The sequence below is a fragment of the Salvelinus fontinalis genome, chromosome 13, assembly GCF_029448725.1.
Source record: "Salvelinus fontinalis isolate EN_2023a chromosome 13, ASM2944872v1, whole genome shotgun sequence".
In the NCBI taxonomy this organism is placed as follows: domain Eukaryota; kingdom Metazoa; phylum Chordata; class Actinopteri; order Salmoniformes; family Salmonidae; genus Salvelinus; species Salvelinus fontinalis.
In genome coordinates this window covers 28801278-28819497 of record NC_074677.1, presented here as the reverse complement: position 1 = coordinate 28819497, position 18220 = coordinate 28801278, and the positions used below count along the sequence as shown (strand labels likewise).

Below are 18220 nucleotides of genomic sequence, written 5' to 3'. Positions count from 1 at the left end.
TATGGTTCCAAAGTAACCCACGACTGCTGTGCAGTGCCCCATCCTATCTGTACAACTCTGGTCAACAGTTTCACCACAAGATGTCAGTAGCAAGTCATTTGCAGCAGGCAATGAAGGATACTCTACATGATTTAGGCTAGATTTTAGTGTATTTACTATTAACAAGCAAAATTTCCTGTAAATTTCCTGTACAGTACCAGTCAAAAGTTGACACACATACTCATTCAAGGGTTTTTCTTTACTATTTTCAACACTGTAGAATAATAGTGAAGACATCAAAACTATGAAATAACACATATAGAATCATGTAGTAACCAAAAAAGTGTTAAACAAATCAAAATATATTTTATATTCTTTAAAGTAGCCACCCTTTGCCTCGATGACAGCTTCGCACACTCTTGACATTCTCTCAACCAGCTTCATGAGGAATGCTTTTCCAACTGTCTTGAAGGAGTTCTCACACATGCAAATTATAATCCCACTAAGCGCAAACCAGATGGGATTTTGAACAAGCGGAACATCAGCATTATGGGTGGAAATGGTGTGAGGGAGGGGGGAATAAAAAAAAACACTAGATTTGCGTTCCTGGGGTTTATTCATTGAACGGCAATTAAAAACACACTGTAAAACAAGGCTATTCTTATAAATTACATTTCCATAATAAATAATGATGTGCCATTCAGTTTTAAAGTTGACAAATATACACATACTTGTTTACAAATCTTTTAGAGACTCAGCAGTCAGTCACAGTTGATTACAGTGTTAAAGTAGAGTACATATATCTGTGTGACAGCAGAGTGAGTGATGTTGAAGTATTACAACCTGGGGCTTATTCAGGTGATTAAAATGTTCAATGGATTGCAGATAGAAAAGGCATGTAACTTGAGTCTTGGTCAAGCTTTAGGTTTCACAGTAAATACCATGCGGTAATCAAATTGAACTTTTAAGTGTTCTTTAAACATATACAAAACAATCTGCATTGATTTGAGTAGTTCACCTTTCTGAACATTCCCCAGGTATCACCCATCTTTCACAATTACTTCTATGATGTACAACATGCCACAATCCATATCAGCAGTTCACTGGCATTTTGTACATAACACAGTAACTTGAGTCTTGGTCAAGCTTTAGGTTTCACAGTTTGTAACATGTACCACTCTATTTGAAGAATAACTAAATGTTAGGATGCCGTTCCCAGATCTGTTGCGAAATGGAAAAAAAAGCATGAATAGTGTATTAAGTGGAAGTCCTCTATTTATCCTTCGTTTCATTCGGCTTGCATCCTCTTGAATATCTGATGAACATTTGAAATGTGATTATAATGAAATTACTTTGCCAGATACTGTATATTAGCAAGCCTATGGATAGGTTCTCACATTTAGCTCAAGTAGTATCATTGCCTTGACTTCTATTTACAGCCAGAATTCTGTACCCTCAAACTCGCAAATCAAATTAGAAGTAGAACAGCAGTGCATCAAGGAATTCTTACAAACAATGAAACAGTGTTTGATCAAGTTAAACGGTGGTAGTGTCAATTGAGGAGTGTTATGGGCTCTGCCTATCCTCATGCCATATGGAGTTATTGTTAATCCAACCTTAACATGTTACAATGCAAACTGTTATCATTACACTGCCCACCAATAATATTGTTATTATCCCCCACTAATACATACTGTATGTAAAAGGAAGAAGAAATTTCATTTCCCTATGATCATTTCCCTATTGTAGTGCACATTGTAGTTTGCTGCACCAGCAAACCAACACCATGGTTCAAACCTTAAACAAAAATCATGCCCTGCGATTCCTTGGTATCACAAGAAGCATTATTCTGCATTACTTTGCTTCATGGGCATACAACATGAGTAGAGGGCGGACGTTTTCATGGTCAGATCACATCAGGAAAAACTAGGTCCAAACTTGAATATATACAGTGAGGGCTCTTGGCCCTACTGACACATAATTGCAATCTAAAATGAATGATAGAAGTACCATAATTCATACTTTCCTCTCAGTTAAGTGTGACGATTAAGCGCTCTATATTAGCATTCAAAATTTTAGTTGAGACCACACATTGAGGCATACTCACATATAAGAACCCGCTTAAGACCTTTCGTTTAGGATGAAATGCATTCCTTTTTCCCCCTGTTGCGCACAATTAGACTGCAGACTGGTCCCTTGCTGGTGACTGAAGAAGGCTCGGAGCAAAGCACATGCAAACAGAGTATAGAATTCTGCAGAGTTCATACCACAAGGTGCAGGAGTCAGCATTTCCCAAATTCACCAGCAGCCATCTAAAAATAACATGCCTCTCCTCAGCACGACAAGGTGGAGAAGTTATCTTATGATATCAAGGTGTGCCATCTGTGTCAGTGCAGCAGGGATGTAGAGGAGTACAGATTAGGGCCCAATGCCAACTCAGGTCATCTGATCTGAAGAGGGCTAGTCTAAAAGGAGTATGTGTATGCAGGAACTTTGTAAAGACTTGGTTCCATTAAAGGTCCCTTAACTCTTTTCCTCAAACTTAGTCCTTCCTTTTTATCTATTAATTAAGATCTGTGAATGCTTTTGGGAAAGGGTCTAGGGGCAAAATGGACAAAAGCCTACTTGGCTAACAGTGTGTGAGAATGTTTAAAATGGTAGCAGTATAGACACGAGGGGGCTGCCAATTCCTGAACCTCGCCATAGTAAAGAGCCAATGACGGCTCAAACCATTACAGAGAGGCGGGATCATTAGTTCAAGAAGCCCTCTTGCCACCCATTCTGGAGAGATATTACCCAGCAAACACCTGGGGCGTCAGTGGCAGCGGCAGCCGGTCGCTTTCCATGTTGTCCGAGTCGATGGCAGAGAGGGCAGGTGGGCGGATCTCCAACGGGTACTTCTCCAGGATTTCCTGCACCTCTCGCTCCACACTCTCCTGCCAGGTGATCAGGTCACTCTGCATGCTCCGCGCCCCCTCCAGAACCCTTTCCTGCCGGCTCCCCAGGCCTGACAGGAGATCCAGATTCTGGTTGACCTGGGCCAGGGCGGGTATGGAAGCGGCAGTGTCTATCTGTGGCCAGCCACTGTCCACCTCTGGCCTGCGAGGGGAGGCCTGGCCCGACATGTAGTGCTCAAAGTCCACAGGGTCCAAGTTGAGGGACTGGGCATCCAGTTTTTCAATGAAGGCAACTGCACAGCACTAAACAGAGAGAGGACACAGGAGGTGAGCTATAAACCAAATGAGTGTGTGCTTGGTTCTCATCAACTCGGTGTGGGCATGAGGGAGTGGTGTGAAGTGGCACAGAGACACGTACCAGGTTAGTGAAGTAGTGTCCGTCCTCTCCAGTCATGAGCCTGCTGGGGTTGCAGAAGCGGGTGATGTACTGGATGTTGGATTGCAGGCGTGGTGGGTTGGCCTTCAGTACGATGTAGATTAGGGTGGGCAGGAAGTCATCTGCCGAGGCTGGCTCACTTTTGGTGATCTTGATGGCGCTATAGGTGTGCTTGCTGCAGCGCGTGATGCACGCTAGCTTGTCCCTTGGTACTCACTTGGAGTCCATCTCGATGACGTCTGTGATGCAACACACAATTCATAATCCTGTTCACAATCCTGAGATGTGAAAATGTTTCCTGTAGGTCAGATCATGTATGCTTTAAAATTGTATTGACTGCTGCTGCTGCTTTCTTGGCCAGGTCTCCCTTGCAAAAGACACTGTCTTAATGAGCTTTTCCTGGTTCAATAAAGGTTAAAAAACTAACAAAAAAGGCAACACACTGCAGAGTCCTCTGAACACTACCCATGATTTAAAAAGACATGTTTGGTTGAGTCCTAATGGGATCCTGTGTGACACCATCCATGACTCACCTGTTATGGCTTTGACCACGTTGTATGACACCGCTGGAATCTCCTCATCCACTGGCACACAGAGCATCTGAATGTCCACCCAGTGTAAGCCTTGTACAACCCACACGGTGGTGGGTGAGACAGTGACAAACACCCACAGTGACACAAAGGGTCATTACCACGCACATTGACAGATACGTCGCTCTGGATAAGAGCGTCTGCTAAATGACTTAGATGTAAATGTAAATACGGGAGGATAATTGCATGCATGTCTGCCCACAGTGACAAACACCCCAATTCATAAACAATTTAATAAAACTACCTGTCTTTCAGGCAGAAGATTGTAGTCCTTACCGGATCCTGTTCTGAGTGGCCAGGTCTTTTTTCTCATCGTCTGTGGTCTCGGGACAGAAGACGCTCTTAGGCGAGTCATAATGTACTTCTCCATCTCGTCCATCACTTGCTTCACACGCTCTGAAGAGCCTGGAAGGAAAACATTCTACATTAGGTTTAACTTTTGTCTTCATTACATCTAGCTCACACACACAGACACACTTGAAGTCAGAAGTTTACATACACTTAGGTTGGAGTCATTAAAACTCGTTTTTCAACCACTCCACAAATTTCTTGTTAACAAACTATAGTTTTGGCAAGTCGGTTAGGACATCTACTTTGTGCATGACACAAGCCATTTTTCTAACAATTGTTTACAGACAGATCATTTCACTGTATCACAATTCCAGTGGGTCAGAAGTTTACATACACTAAGTTGATTGTGCCTTTAAACAGTGTGGAAAATTCAAAAAAATTATTTCATGGCTTTAGAAGCTTCTGTTAGGTAAATTGACATAACTTAAGTCAATTGGAGGTGTACCTGTGGATGTATTTCAAGGCCTACCTTCAAACTCAGTGCCTCTTTGCTTGACATCATGGGAAAATCAAAAGAAATCAACCAAGACCTCAGAAAAAAATTGTAGACCTCCATAAGTCTGGTTCATCCTTGGGAGCAATTTCCAAACGCCTGAAGGTACCACGTTTATCTGTACAAAAAAATAGTACGCAAGTATAAACACCATGGGACCACGCAGCTGTCATACTGCTCAGGAAGGAGACACGTTCTGTCTCCTAGAGATGAATGTACTTTCATGCGAAAAGTGCAAATCAATCCCAGAACATCAGCAAAGGACCTTGTGAAGATGCTGGGGGAAACAGGTACAAAAGTATCTATATCCACAGTAAAATGGAGTCCTATGTCGACACAACCTGGAAGGCCGCTCAGCAAGGAAGATGCCACTGCTCTAAAACTGCCATAACAAAGCCAGACTACGGGTTGCAACTGCACATGGGGACAAAGATCGTACTTTTTGGAGAAATGTCCTCTGGTCTGATGAAACAAAAATAGAACTGTTTGGCCATAATGACCATCGTTATGTTTGGAGGAAAAAGGGGGACGCTTGCAAGCCGAAGAACACCATCCCAACCGTGAAGCACGGGTGGCAGCATCATGTTGAGGGGGTGGTTTCCTGCAGGAGGGACTGGTGCACTTCACAAAATAGATGGCATCATGAGGGAGGACAATTATGTGGATATATTGAAGCAACATCTCAAGACATCAGTCAGGAAGTTAAAGCTTGGTCGCAAATGGGTCTTCCAAATGGACAATGACCTCAAGCAAACTTCTAAAGTTGTGGCAAAATGGCTTAAGGACAACAAAGTCAAGGTATTGTAGTGGCCATCACAAGCCCTGACCTCAACCCTATAGAACATTTGTGGGCAGAACTGAAAAAGCGTGTGCGAGCAAGGAGGCCTACAAACCTGACTCAGTTACACCAGCTCTGTCAGGAGGAATGGGACAAAATTCACCCAACTTATTGTGGGAAGCTTGTGGCTACCCAAAACATTTGACAGAAGTTAAACAATTTAAAAAGGCAATGCTACCAAATACTAATTGAGTGTATGTAAACTTCTGACCCACTGGGAATGTGGTGAAAGAAATAAAAGCTGAAATAAATAATTCTCTACTCTTATTTTGACATTTCACATTCTTAAAATAAATTGGTGATCCTAACTGACCTAAAACAGGGAATTTTTACTGGAATTAAATGTCAGGAATTGTGAAAAACTGAGTTTAAATGTATTTGGCTAAGGTGTATGTAAACTTCCGACTTCAACTGTATGTGTAATATATATATATATATACACACACACACAAATACAGTTTATTAGCTATACGCCTACTAAAAACACAAAAACTAAGTTTAAAATGGGAAGTTTGGTCTGAAGCCGTAATGCCTACTTCACCCATGCTCTACCAAGGTTTTCCAGCACACAGCTTTGACCTACAGTAGCTATTGTACTTGCTTAGGATTCAAACCTTCTCAAACATCCTAATTCATACACTTTAGAGGAGGTGCTCCCACAATAATGTGATTTGTACCGCATACATTCTAAATAAGTATTGCATGCTTTCCAACTCACACTGACATTATCCCATTCCACTACTGTTTCTAACTTTTATACACTGCTCAAAAAAATAAAGGGAACACTTAAACAACACAATGTAACTCCAAGTCAATCACACTTCTGTGAAATCAAACTGTCCACTTAGGAAGCAACACTGATTGACAATACATTTCCCATGCTGTTGTGCAAATGGAATAGACAAAAGGTGGAAATTATAGGCAATTAGCCAGACACCCCCAATAAAGGAGTGATTCTGCAGGTGGTGACCACAGACCACTTCTCAGTTCCTATGCTTCCTGGCTGATGTTTTGGTCACTTTTGAATGCTGGCGGTGCTCTCACTCTAGTGGTAGCATGAGACGGAGTCTACAACCCACACAAGTGGCTCAGGTAGTGCAGCTCATTCAGGATGGCACATCAATGCGAGCTGTGGCAAGAAGGTTTGCTGTGTCTGTCAGCGTAGTGTCCAGAGCATGGAGGCGCTACCAGGAGACAGGCCAGTACATCAGGAGACATGGAGGAGGCCGTAGGAGGGCAACAACCCAGCAGCAGGACCGCTACCTCCGCCTTTGAGAAGGAGGAGCACTGCCAGAGCCCTGCAAAATGACCTCCAGCAGGCCACAATATATCACTGTAAACATAACTATGTCATTTCAATAATATTAATAATACGCAATGAAAGCACTTGTGCTGATTATAGACACTTAATAGCGCATTTAAATTTCAAAAGATTGCGACCCCCCCCGCCCTTTGCCGCACAATGGTTTGATCCACTGCCAGTTCTTTAGCTGGCAAGGTAATAGAGAGTTCATATCTACTGTCCGAAAGGGACATGTACGTAACTGACGTGAGGTTAATCCAGTCAATCCATAGCAGGTCCATAGCAATGTTATTTATTTATTTTTATGTTGGCAGGGTTCACACACTAGGGGAATTTGCAGAGCTAGCGCGCAAACTAAAGCAAACATTAACTATCAAGCTAGCTAGTACCTATTCCATTTATGTGGCGTCGTCAAAGATGGAATCTTTGCTATCGTCAGTTTATTCCAAGATCAGCATGCAGCTGTAGTGCTTCGACGTCCCTGTGATAAGGTTAGCAATAAACTGAAGTCCAAACTGAACAGAACTACACTCTCTTCTACCATTGTCTTAAATATATATAATGGTCTCGTTGCAAAAGATAAATTGTCGCTAGTGAACTTTTTTTATTTTATTTTATTTCACCTTTATTTAACCAGGTAGCAAAGATTATAGCAAACACACAGAAACGGAATTGGTGCTCGCTAGCTTTACAAATTCAGCTATTGTTGGAAGCCAGCCAATATGAAACAAACTATTTAAATTACAAAAGGTTGCAGCATGTGTTGTGTAAATGTGTGTGTGTGCAGCTAGGCCAGCCAGCCAGCCAGGTAGAAAAATGGCAGAAAAAAGTAAGAAGACGGACATCAGAGTATTTGTCAGTACACCAAAACGCATAGTAAGAACTCTAGTATCCTAATATCTCAAAGACTAGTTGATAAAATGTTCATAAGAAAGAAGTGAAATGCTAATGGAAATGTTTCACAATGATGTCATTAGGCAGAGCAGGCAACAGATGGCACACAGACAGCAGAGTTGGGGACAGATTGGCAGACAGGGAGTCTCAGGTAAGTTTGTTGAGTCTTTGTTTGGCACATTATGAAAGGTTCTCAATTTTTTTGACTTGTAAAATAGGGACATAATTGGAAAATGCCATGGATACCCCCACTCTCAACTTAAACTGGTGACTAAACTAAGATTTGTTTACGGCAATGGTATTGCTGTTGTGATTAATTGTGTAGTTTTGGGTACCGGTAGTTAGGAGTACGGCAAACACCTTATTTATTTTCTAGGAGACAGACTGAGTCAGTTAGGGTGGTGAAAGGGAAAGAGCCAGGGAGAGAGACTTCAGAGGACAGTGTCACAGCCACGGCAGGACCAAGTGTCACCCTTGTTGCCAGCAGCACCAGTATAGGGGACAGTGGCACAGCATTGTCCAGTTACCACAGTGATGGCACAAAACCATATCAGCCACACCCACAATTTATAGAACCGCAAACTCTTGCCAACAGAGTGTTGACGTTTCAAGAGAGATGGTTTCGCGATTTCCCCTGGCTACATTATAATCCATCAATAAAAGGAGTGTTGTGTTTTCACTGTAGCCAAGGGTTTTCAAGCCAGCCATCTTTTGGCCAAAGAGCTGATGCTGCCTTCATTAGTGCAGGATTTAGGAACTGGAGAAAAGGCATTGAAAAATTCACAGCACATCAAAATTGCCAAACCCACCGCCACTTTGTAATTGTAACAGCACACCAGCTAAATCCAATCAGTGTCCAGTTATGTCCAGCGCGTGGGGTAAACATCAGGATGACGCAAGGCATTGCTTGATGAAAATTGTTATTTCGGTGCGGCATGTAGTAAGACAGGGACAAGCCTTTAGAGGCCACACGGATGACAGTGGGAATTTATACCAGATTTTGAAACTTAGGGCAGAAGAGGATGATCCCATTTTACTGAAGTGGTTAACAGAGCGTACCACAATGTACACAGGCCCAAAAGCACAGAATGAAATTCTGAACATCATGGCCAATAGTCATTCGAGGCATTGCAGCTGAGATTAGGTCTCTTCCGATTGTACAATTTTCATTAATTGTTGATGGTACTCAAGATGTCTCTGGTGCTGAACAGGAGAATGTCTGTCTGCGTTATGTTGACCATGACCTTGTCCCTCACAAGGAGTTTATTGGGCTATACAGGGTGTCGGAGACAACAGGCGAGGGCATTGCGAAAGTGCCAACTGATGTGTTGTTGAGGAAACCCGCAAACATATGCTCGGTTCTTTTGTTCAGTAGTGTGTATAGCAGTGGTTCTCAACCTTTTTGGGGTACTGGAACCCCTGCATATTTTGAGGCAAGGCAGGCAAGGTTTTGAGCGGTTAAAGCGATTAGAGGGTGAGGGCTAGGGCCATTCCTCCCAGAAATGTCCGGGAACTTGCAGGTGCCTTGGTAGAAGAGTGGGGTAACATCTCACAGCAAGAACTGGCGGTTGAGCGGTTTAAGTTAGTGCTGCCTGAGCGAGTCTGACCACAATTCAGGGAGCACTAGGATGACACACCAAATGTATTTGATGAATCATTTTTGTCTTCTAATTGTAGGCCTGTTGTAAGGCAGGTCCTCACCAGACATCACCGGCAACAACGTCACCTATGGGCACAAACCCACCGTCGCTGGACCAAACAGAACTGGCAAAAAGGGCTCTTCACTGACGAGTTGCAGTTTTGTCTCACCAGGGGTGATGGCCGGATTCGCGTTTATTGTTGAAGGATTGACAGTTACACAGAGGCCTGTACTCTGGAGCTGGATCGATTTGGAGGTGGAGGTCCGTCATGGTCTGGGGCGGTGTGTCACAGCATCATCGGACTGAGCTTGTTGACATTGCAGGCGTTACAATGTGCGTTACAGGGAAAACATCCTCCTCCCTCATGTGGTACCCTTCTTGCAGGCTCATCCTGACATGATCCTCCAGCATGACAATGCCACCAGTCATACTGCTCGTTCTGTGCGTGATTTCCTGCAATACAGGAATGTCAGTATTCTGCCATGGCCAGCGAAGAGCTCGGATCTCAATCCCATTGAGTACGTCTGGGACCTGTTGGATTAGAGGGTGAGGGCTAGGGCCATTCCTCCCAGAAATGTCCGGGAACTTGCAGGTGCCTTGGTAGAAGAGTGGGGTAACATCTCACAGCAAGAACTGGCAAATCTGGTGCAGTCCATGAGGAGATGCACTGCAGTACTTAATGCAGCTGGTGGCCACACCAGATACTGACTGTTACTTTTGATCCCCCCTTTGTTCAGGGACACATTATTCCATTTCTGTTAGTCACATGTCTGTGGAACTTGTTCAGTTTGTCTGTTGAATCTTGTCATGTTCATACAAATATTTACACATGTTAAGTTTGCTGAAAATAAACGCAGTTGACAGTGAGAGGACGTTTCTTTTTTTGCTGAGTTCATTTATTTTTAAATCTAGTGTTTTGAGTTTCCACTTCTTCAGGTGGTGAATTAGCACTAGTTGAATTAGGCCTATATATAATATTAGCAAGCAGAAAGAAGATGCATTTTTTTCGCTCTATTGAACAAAAAAATATAGAAAATTGACTAAAATTACTAAAATATTATAATTGTCAACCCAAAATTCATGACAGTCACTGGATTAGGTTGCATAATATCACAATACTCTCAGTAGTCTATTACACTTCTTAATAAAGCATGGTGATTGACTTTAGAATGAATTCATAAGACTCAAATGTATTCTATTGTGTGACGCTGCAGAATGTTTTTATGGGGGTGCCACAAAAAAAAGTTAGTGGCACAAGTGCCACCCAGGATTTGTTTTGGTCTGGAGCCCTGAACTGACAGCCTCAAGTAAAGAAGGTAAATAGGTCAGAAGGGTTGAAAACCAAAACACTGACAGGTCTAACCTGTGCATCTTCACATAAGAGCTGAGGCGATGTCAGACCCAAATATGCAATCATTAGAATTCCGTCACAAGTACAAATAACCAGATGCTTTACACCCCTTTACACCCACTTTTGCTGGTGATTGCAAGAACAGTCTGGCCACCAGTGTTGCCAGTATAATGACCATACGCAAGAGGAGGACACAGTGAGATAATGAACATTATGAGCAACATGAAAAAGGGACTTTTGTTAAACACACACACAATTCACATCTAACAAATTCAGAAATCAACCAGAGCAGGGAAGTCAATTTGGTGGACAGGTCTGTCAGCCAATTAGACTGAGCGGGTGCCACTATGGTGAGACTACTGGTACATCTTAATGCCACCATGATGGAGGGTAACATTAAGTCAACTACACTAGTAAAGCCCTAATGAGTTCCTAGTTGGTTTTAAAACAACAGGGATTAAAATGGGGTCACTACTCACTGCAAATCTAATCTCCAATGATAGATGCAATTACTGTACCTTCTGTGGGGGAGCCCATTTCCCAAGGAGGAGTAAACATTCCTCTCCAGTCTCTGAGGCCTGTCACCTTCTCTCCCTCACTGGGGGCTGAGAATGAGATGGCAGGGCCAATTGGAGCCACGGGAAATGGGGGGCATACAAGAGAGAATGGGTAGATTTGAGAGATGGTGGAATGGGTGTGGGTAGGGAGAATATTGGACAACAAATGAATGACTTCATTGATCAACAAACAATGGCATTGACAGATAAGTGCAGAATGAGTGGTTCAGAGAGAGATAGGAGGAGGGTTGTTTGGTTTGGGAAACAATTGCATTATCATGAGAGGGGGTATCAAAGGGAACAGACATGGAAAACAGTTGATAGCACAACATAACACTAGAGATTGGTGCGCAGCAGCTGTGACTCTAAAGCAAAAGTGAAATGAGTGATGAGACAAAGTCACAATATGGACGAATGAAGCTTCAATGACGGTCAACCATGATCCCCACAGTGAGATTACGCAAAGAGAGAGGGGGTACCCATTTTTTTTTCTAGAGAAAAACGATCTAAGTCCGCAAAAATAATTGTCCCCGAGGGACTTTGAAGTTTGCACATTGTTCTCAATGCCCTTGGGGCCATTGTATAGGAGCTTACCTTACAGTTAGGGTGCCACTAAATACACCTAGGTATAATAGGCTGTAATGGGCTTGGAGGGAACAGAATACCTTGTAGATCAATCACCCTGTGAGCTGGTCATGCCCTGCTTTAGAGCCTCCGGGGATCACTGCCAAGGAAGTGAGCTAATGAGACAAGTACTAGGCTGATACACCAGGGTGGAAAGTGTGTGTCAAAAACTGCACTGGAGAAATGCCATTGAGATAACTCAGGCTTTAACGTATAAGAGGGAATGCAGAGCGGTCTTTATGAGTTTTCAGAGTCAGTCAGTCACCTTTCTTGGGGGCTGTCCGTGACGAGGGACTGAAGAACTTCTTCACGGTGGTCACATTGCGCGTCTTCTCGTTGGTCTTCCTTTCCTCGAACTTGGAGAAGGGGGCAAGAGAGGCCTGTGGCTGAGACTGGGCCCCTTGGATACTGGCATAGGCATCCTCCTCCTCCTTCTGCAGCCTGAGGTAAACCAGGGGGAACAACTGGTGATTAGACTGTTTAACTTGAGGCTATTATTCAACAAACCGCTGGTGTCCTGTTTTAATTACAATGTATCGGGGGAAGGTAAGTGTTGGACAAAGCTAGTAAAATCGACATTTCATTAATGCCCCAACTCTTGATTATCATGTATGAATCCTCTACTAAATGTCTCAAGCTAGAATAGGACGTGGATAAGACAAACCAGCTTGAATCTGCTGGCCAGTGACCTGGGTCTGAAAGTTGGCATTCCCTAACATAGTGAGGCATCCCACATGAAACTGTGGTGTAAAAAAGGTTCTACCATGCCACTGAGGAAGGGCATTACGTTTCAGCCTGAACCTTGGCGAAAAGGAATGCACCACAGCACTGACGACACATTGCAATTGATTATAACCTTTCACAGGTGGGCCTACTAACTTCTCAGCCAGGGCCCAGTCTTCCTGGATCTGCTTCTGTCGGGCTCGCTGGTACCGTTCCCGCCAGCACTTGGAGCACAGGCCGCGTTGCCATAGTAACCACAGTCCTTGTTGCAGAGCAGCTCCGACTGGTCCACGTGGATCCCGCGGCGCGCTGGCCGCCGACTCATCTCGCTGCCTGTATGGAGGAAACTCAGCTGAGCTGGCTGGCTGCTGGCAAGGAAAGATTACATCATGTTTGGGTTGTTTGAGACCAACTGGGACATTGAGCTAAATACTTGTCATCCAGAGTCACATTTATTTATTTATTTTCCAAGCTGTAGCACACAATATTTTACTTACAGCAGGTTTTTAAAGAACCAAAAGAGTTGTCTGCGTCGTGTTTATTTTTGCTACGGTGTCATTCCACCTCAAAAAGCACTGAGAAATGAATCCCATTGATTGCACCCAAATTGCCAATTATAATTTATAGGATTCATATAATAGTCAATAAATATAGTACCTTTTATTTTACAAGGCAAGTCAGTTAAGAATTTTTTTTTGTTTACAATGACGGACTACCCCGGCCATGCCCTAACCCAGACAATACTGGGCCAATTGTGCGCCGCCCTATGGGACTCCCAATCATGGCCGGTTGTGATACAGCCTGGAATCAAACCAAGTCTGTAGTGACGCGTCTAGCACTGAGATGCAGTGCCTTAGACCGCTGCGCCACTCAGGAGCCCAACATCTGATTTGGAGCAAACTTTTTTCCAACAATGAGTTATACATGAGGAATCCAAGGAATCTCCCCTCACAAAGATGATGTCCATGCATCGTTTTTGCACCCCAAAAAAATAACCTGCTTTTTCAAGCTAATTTACTTGTGTGGGTGCTAGCAAAATAGCTTCTGTTGTCATCGGATGAAAAAGATTTGACGAATGTGTTGCACTAAATTATTTTATGTGAAGAAAAACTATAGTTGCACACCCCTTATCACTCTATTGAAGTAAAACTTCACTGACTTTCAATATAAAACTCAGATGCAAAGTTCGGATACAGTATTTATACAAACCATACAACTCTATGCACAATGACTACTTTGAACAATATACATAGTAAATAAACATTTACTGGAAAAACTGCAAATGCAAAGTTTGGTAAACTTTGCATTTGCAGTTTTTCCAGTAAATGTTTATTTACTATGTATATTGTTCAAAGTAGTCATTGTGCATAGAGTTGTATGGTTTGTATAAATACTGTATCATTAGCTTTTTAAAACAATTCAATGTTTTCTTTTATCATATTTTGGACCAGAATGAAGCTGTCTCTCCACTAGCCTCGGGGGGCGCATTAGCTTTCAGAAATCTGCATTTTCAAAATGCACACCATACAAAAAAATCTGTTTTTTAAACCATTTCATCTGAGTTTTATATTGAAAGTCAACAGTGATGTTTTACTTCAATAGAGTGATAAGGGGTGTGCAACTAGTTTTTCTTCACATAAAATAATTTTGTGCAACACATTCATCAAATCTTTGTATCTGCACAGTTCTTCGTGTAAATGTGTTTTTGTTAAATTTTCTGAGGAAATTGTTAAAAAGTAGCCAAATCAATGTTTGTTTGGTATACATTTTAAAGTGAAAAACCTGAGTCTCAACATAATTCTGTTACCATGAAATTGCCTAGCAAGAGTGAACGGCAGGTAACAGGACCCATTTCTACACAGCAGAAAGCAGACAGCCATTAGAGCATCAATATCTCAGCGTGATGCTGCCGAAACTGCTGTGAGCTAAGAGCCAGAAGACACCGTGTGGTCAGGAACCAGGATAGGGACTAGGCTAAAGAGAACAGCTTGAAGCGAACAGTTCACATTAACGTTTTCAACCCCATATAAACTGGACAACACATGACTTATGGTGTGGTCAACTTCACACACATTATAGTGGAAGGAGACAGGGAGGTGCTTCTCAAGCTCAATGCATTTGACACGTTTTTCTAAATCAAATTTTATTTGTCACATGCACCCAATACAACAGATGTAGACCTTACAGTGAAATGCTTACTTACAAGCCCTTAACCAACAACGCAGTTGTAAGAAAATATATATTTTTTAAAGTAAGAGATAAGAATAACAAATAATTAAAGGGCAGCAGTAAATAACAATAGCAGGGCTTTATACAGGGGGTACCGGTACAGAGTCAATGTGCAGGGGCACTGGTTAGTCGAGGTAATATGTACATGTAGGTAGAGTTTTTAAAGTGACTAAGCATAGATAATAACAGAGAGCATTTAGGGGTGTGGGGGAGGGGGGGGGCAGTGCAGATAGTCTGGGTAGCCATTTGACTAGCTGTTCAAGAGTCTTATGGCTTGGGGGTAGAAGCTGTTTAGAAGCCTCTTGGACCTAGACTTGGCGCTCCGGTACTGCTTGCTGTGCAGTAGCAGAGAGAACAGTCTATGACTAGGGTAGCTGGAGTCTCACAATTTTTAGGGCCTTCCTCTGACACCGCCTGGTATAGAGGTCCTGGATGGCAGGAAGCTTGGCCCTGGTGATGTTCTGGGACGTACGCACTACCCTCTGTAGTGCCTTGCATTACCAAGTGTGCTAAGTTGTGCTGAACAGACCCTACATCTCCGTAGCAGATTGTTTTGACAACAGAGGTTAGGGTTAGCCATCAGCCTAACTCTACCACTGCAAATAAATATGGTTTAGGTGGGGAAAACAGCACATAGGCATAGCCTACAGTTGAAATGGTTTGCTTGCTATTATTATCACTAAAAAGCTTGACAGACAGCAACTAAAACTACCATATGGTGTGAATGGGATACAACAGCTCCCTGCACTGCCATCAATGTGTAGCTACTTCACCAACCAAATAGACTAGAATAGCCCTTAAAAAGCTCTAAGCCATGTGCAGTTTTCATGATGGCGCTTGTCTTCATAACCATGGCACTGCAGTTGTGGCTCCTGAATATTGATTTTGTGAATGATCTCCAGTCACAAAAAATGTCCCCCAGAAGAAATTTAGGTAGGACAGCTTGTTTTCTAAACAGAGAAATCATTCACCTACAGCTTGAACTTGCATTATCTCAGTTCATCTACGTACTATGAATGAGTGTGTGCACTCAAAATAAGACTCAGTGACAGCATGGGTTAAAACCTGGTTTAACCCACTCAAGCAGGCGATGGATCCCCACCTACAGCTTATGACTGATTGGCTTACAGCAACAATAACATGGCAGAAGCATGGCTGGTTAGTTAACTAGCTATCGCAACAAGCAAAACAAACAAAGATAAGCCGAAGACATGGGAGCATGTACAGGTTACAACAAACATAAATAGGGTTTCAGCACAAGGCGTTAGATTTTGTCAAACTCAATGGCAACAATAACAATAACTAACTAGCTACCTGCCTTGCTAGGCAGCTAACCAGTGTGACGATATTTAGCTAGCATGCTAGAACAATGAGACAGACATTTCACCGGATGTATAAATGTGAAGCATCCGCTTGGCGTTTCCACTCACTACCAAATATAGTAGTGAGAGGAAGCCCACTGGCCCGCATGGGAGAAGATGTAACGATATGGATTTTGGACGACATTCTGCACATTTTCTCATCGATTAAACATTTGATCTCAATACAGCTTTCTGTTCCCAAAACTAGAATATGTTATGAACAAAGTGGACTAAGTTTTGTAAATCTCGTTGTTTAGGAGTAGAAAGGCGAATTGAGTTATTGCTGACGCGCACTTCACATGAGGCGTTCCCAAACGGAAATATGCAGATGAATACTAGAACGCGCTAATAGGATCTCGCTAGCTCATGCTTGGCTCTGCCTACAACCTTGCTTGTTCTGTCCTAATTTGTTCCCATTGGAAGCGACAGGCTATGGTCTCTTGGTTTAGTGATAAACATATTTTCTAAGGTATATGTGTGTAGTTAGCAAAAGTGTACTTCCATTTTGGCTGTTATAAACATGCCGTAGCTAACTGTTCTACAATTAACTTTACAAAGTATAATCCTTACCCTTTTTTAGTGTCCTCGGACGAGCTACCTTCTTTAGTAGCCACTGGCTGTGGCTGGGAATTATCTGGAGAGATGGAGCATACTCTTGAGTCTCAGTCACTTAATAATAAGGAATTCCCTCGACCACGCCCACAAATTGGGGAACACAACATTCGTTCCCATTCACCCCATTGCAAAAGCCCCAATTTCGTCGTCGATTTTTAGTTACACAGAAATAACAAAACATGCCGTAAAATTACTGTGTTGTTCAATTTACATGTAACCAGGTCAAAAATCGCAACATACAGATCGCAAAGCTTCCGAGTGGCCCAGCGGTCTAAGCACTGCATCTCAGTGCTAGAGGCGTCACTACAGACACCCTGGTTCGAATCCATGAATCCATGCTGTCTCCCAAACCGGTCGTGTTTGGGAGTCCCATAGTGCTGCAAACAATTGACCCAGCGTCGTCCGGGTTTTTGTGGTGTAGGCTGTCATTGTAAATTAGAATTTGTTCTTAATTAACTGACTTGCCTTGATTAAATAAAAAATGTAGTAAAATAGAGCCTGGGAGAAGAGCCCTGTGGCTTCAGGCTATTATAGTATTCAGCAGACCAGTAGGCCACAAGTAGTGGAAAACATTTAATCAGAATTAGCTAAGACATTTAACTTGTTTAGTGTAGTCCATTTGTAACTCCACTAACTACTTGTAGTTGTATATTCCATGTGTTTGTGTTGTTGGTAGCTTGGCTAGATAATTTGTTTGGGTTGGTAGCTAACGCTCACCCACTTGGCTGCTAGCACCATCATGAAAAGGGGCATGAAGGAAGCCCTATTACATGTTTCGAAGTAGTGAGAATGCTCTGGGGCAGGCAATGTTTAAAAGGAATCTTTAGACATGTTGACTTAAACAAGCAGTCAACAAGACAATTGCGTTTGAAAGTCAATGGGGGTAACCACGTGTTGTTTTCCCCACAGGCAGGCATTCTAATACCAACTGGGACTACTGGAATGGTGGAGTGCAGTAACATTCATGTAATTCATTGTGTATTTTTACCCTGACCCTAAATGCCTTCAACCATTATAATTCCTCAGTCAGTATGCCAACTATGTGGAATATTTTGTTATATATGAGAGCTGCATCTTGAAGATATACATTATTTTGCTTATGATTAATAAGACACAGATCATTGTCAAGAAGTGGAGGGAGAGATGGCATCCTGGTAAAGAACAAGAAGGCCTGCACACTATTAAAGCATCACACAATGTTATAGCTCCCAATTCACCTCTTTATTGACAACATTTTGATCCAAAACATATCTTTAACAGTGTGCAGGCCTTATTCTTTATTAGCTCAGCACCTATGTTTTTAAGGATGTGCGTAAGACCACAAACTTCTAGAGATTAT

The 18220-nt window shown here is 42.6% G+C and overlaps 1 long non-coding RNA gene and 1 pseudogene across 1 annotated transcript; one reads left to right on the top strand and one right to left on the bottom strand.

The window, feature by feature from the left end:
• Positions 1 to 576: 576 nt before the first annotated feature.
• LOC129868368 (rab5 GDP/GTP exchange factor-like) lies at positions 577 to 17985 on the bottom strand (annotated as a pseudogene).
• On the top strand, positions 6867 to 10449 carry LOC129868373 (uncharacterized). Its single transcript, XR_008761753.1, has 3 exons — positions 6867 to 7763; positions 7865 to 7932; positions 9459 to 10449. It is a non-coding gene; the product is annotated as an uncharacterized LOC129868373 (long non-coding RNA).
• Positions 17986 to 18220: the final 235 nt, after the last annotated feature.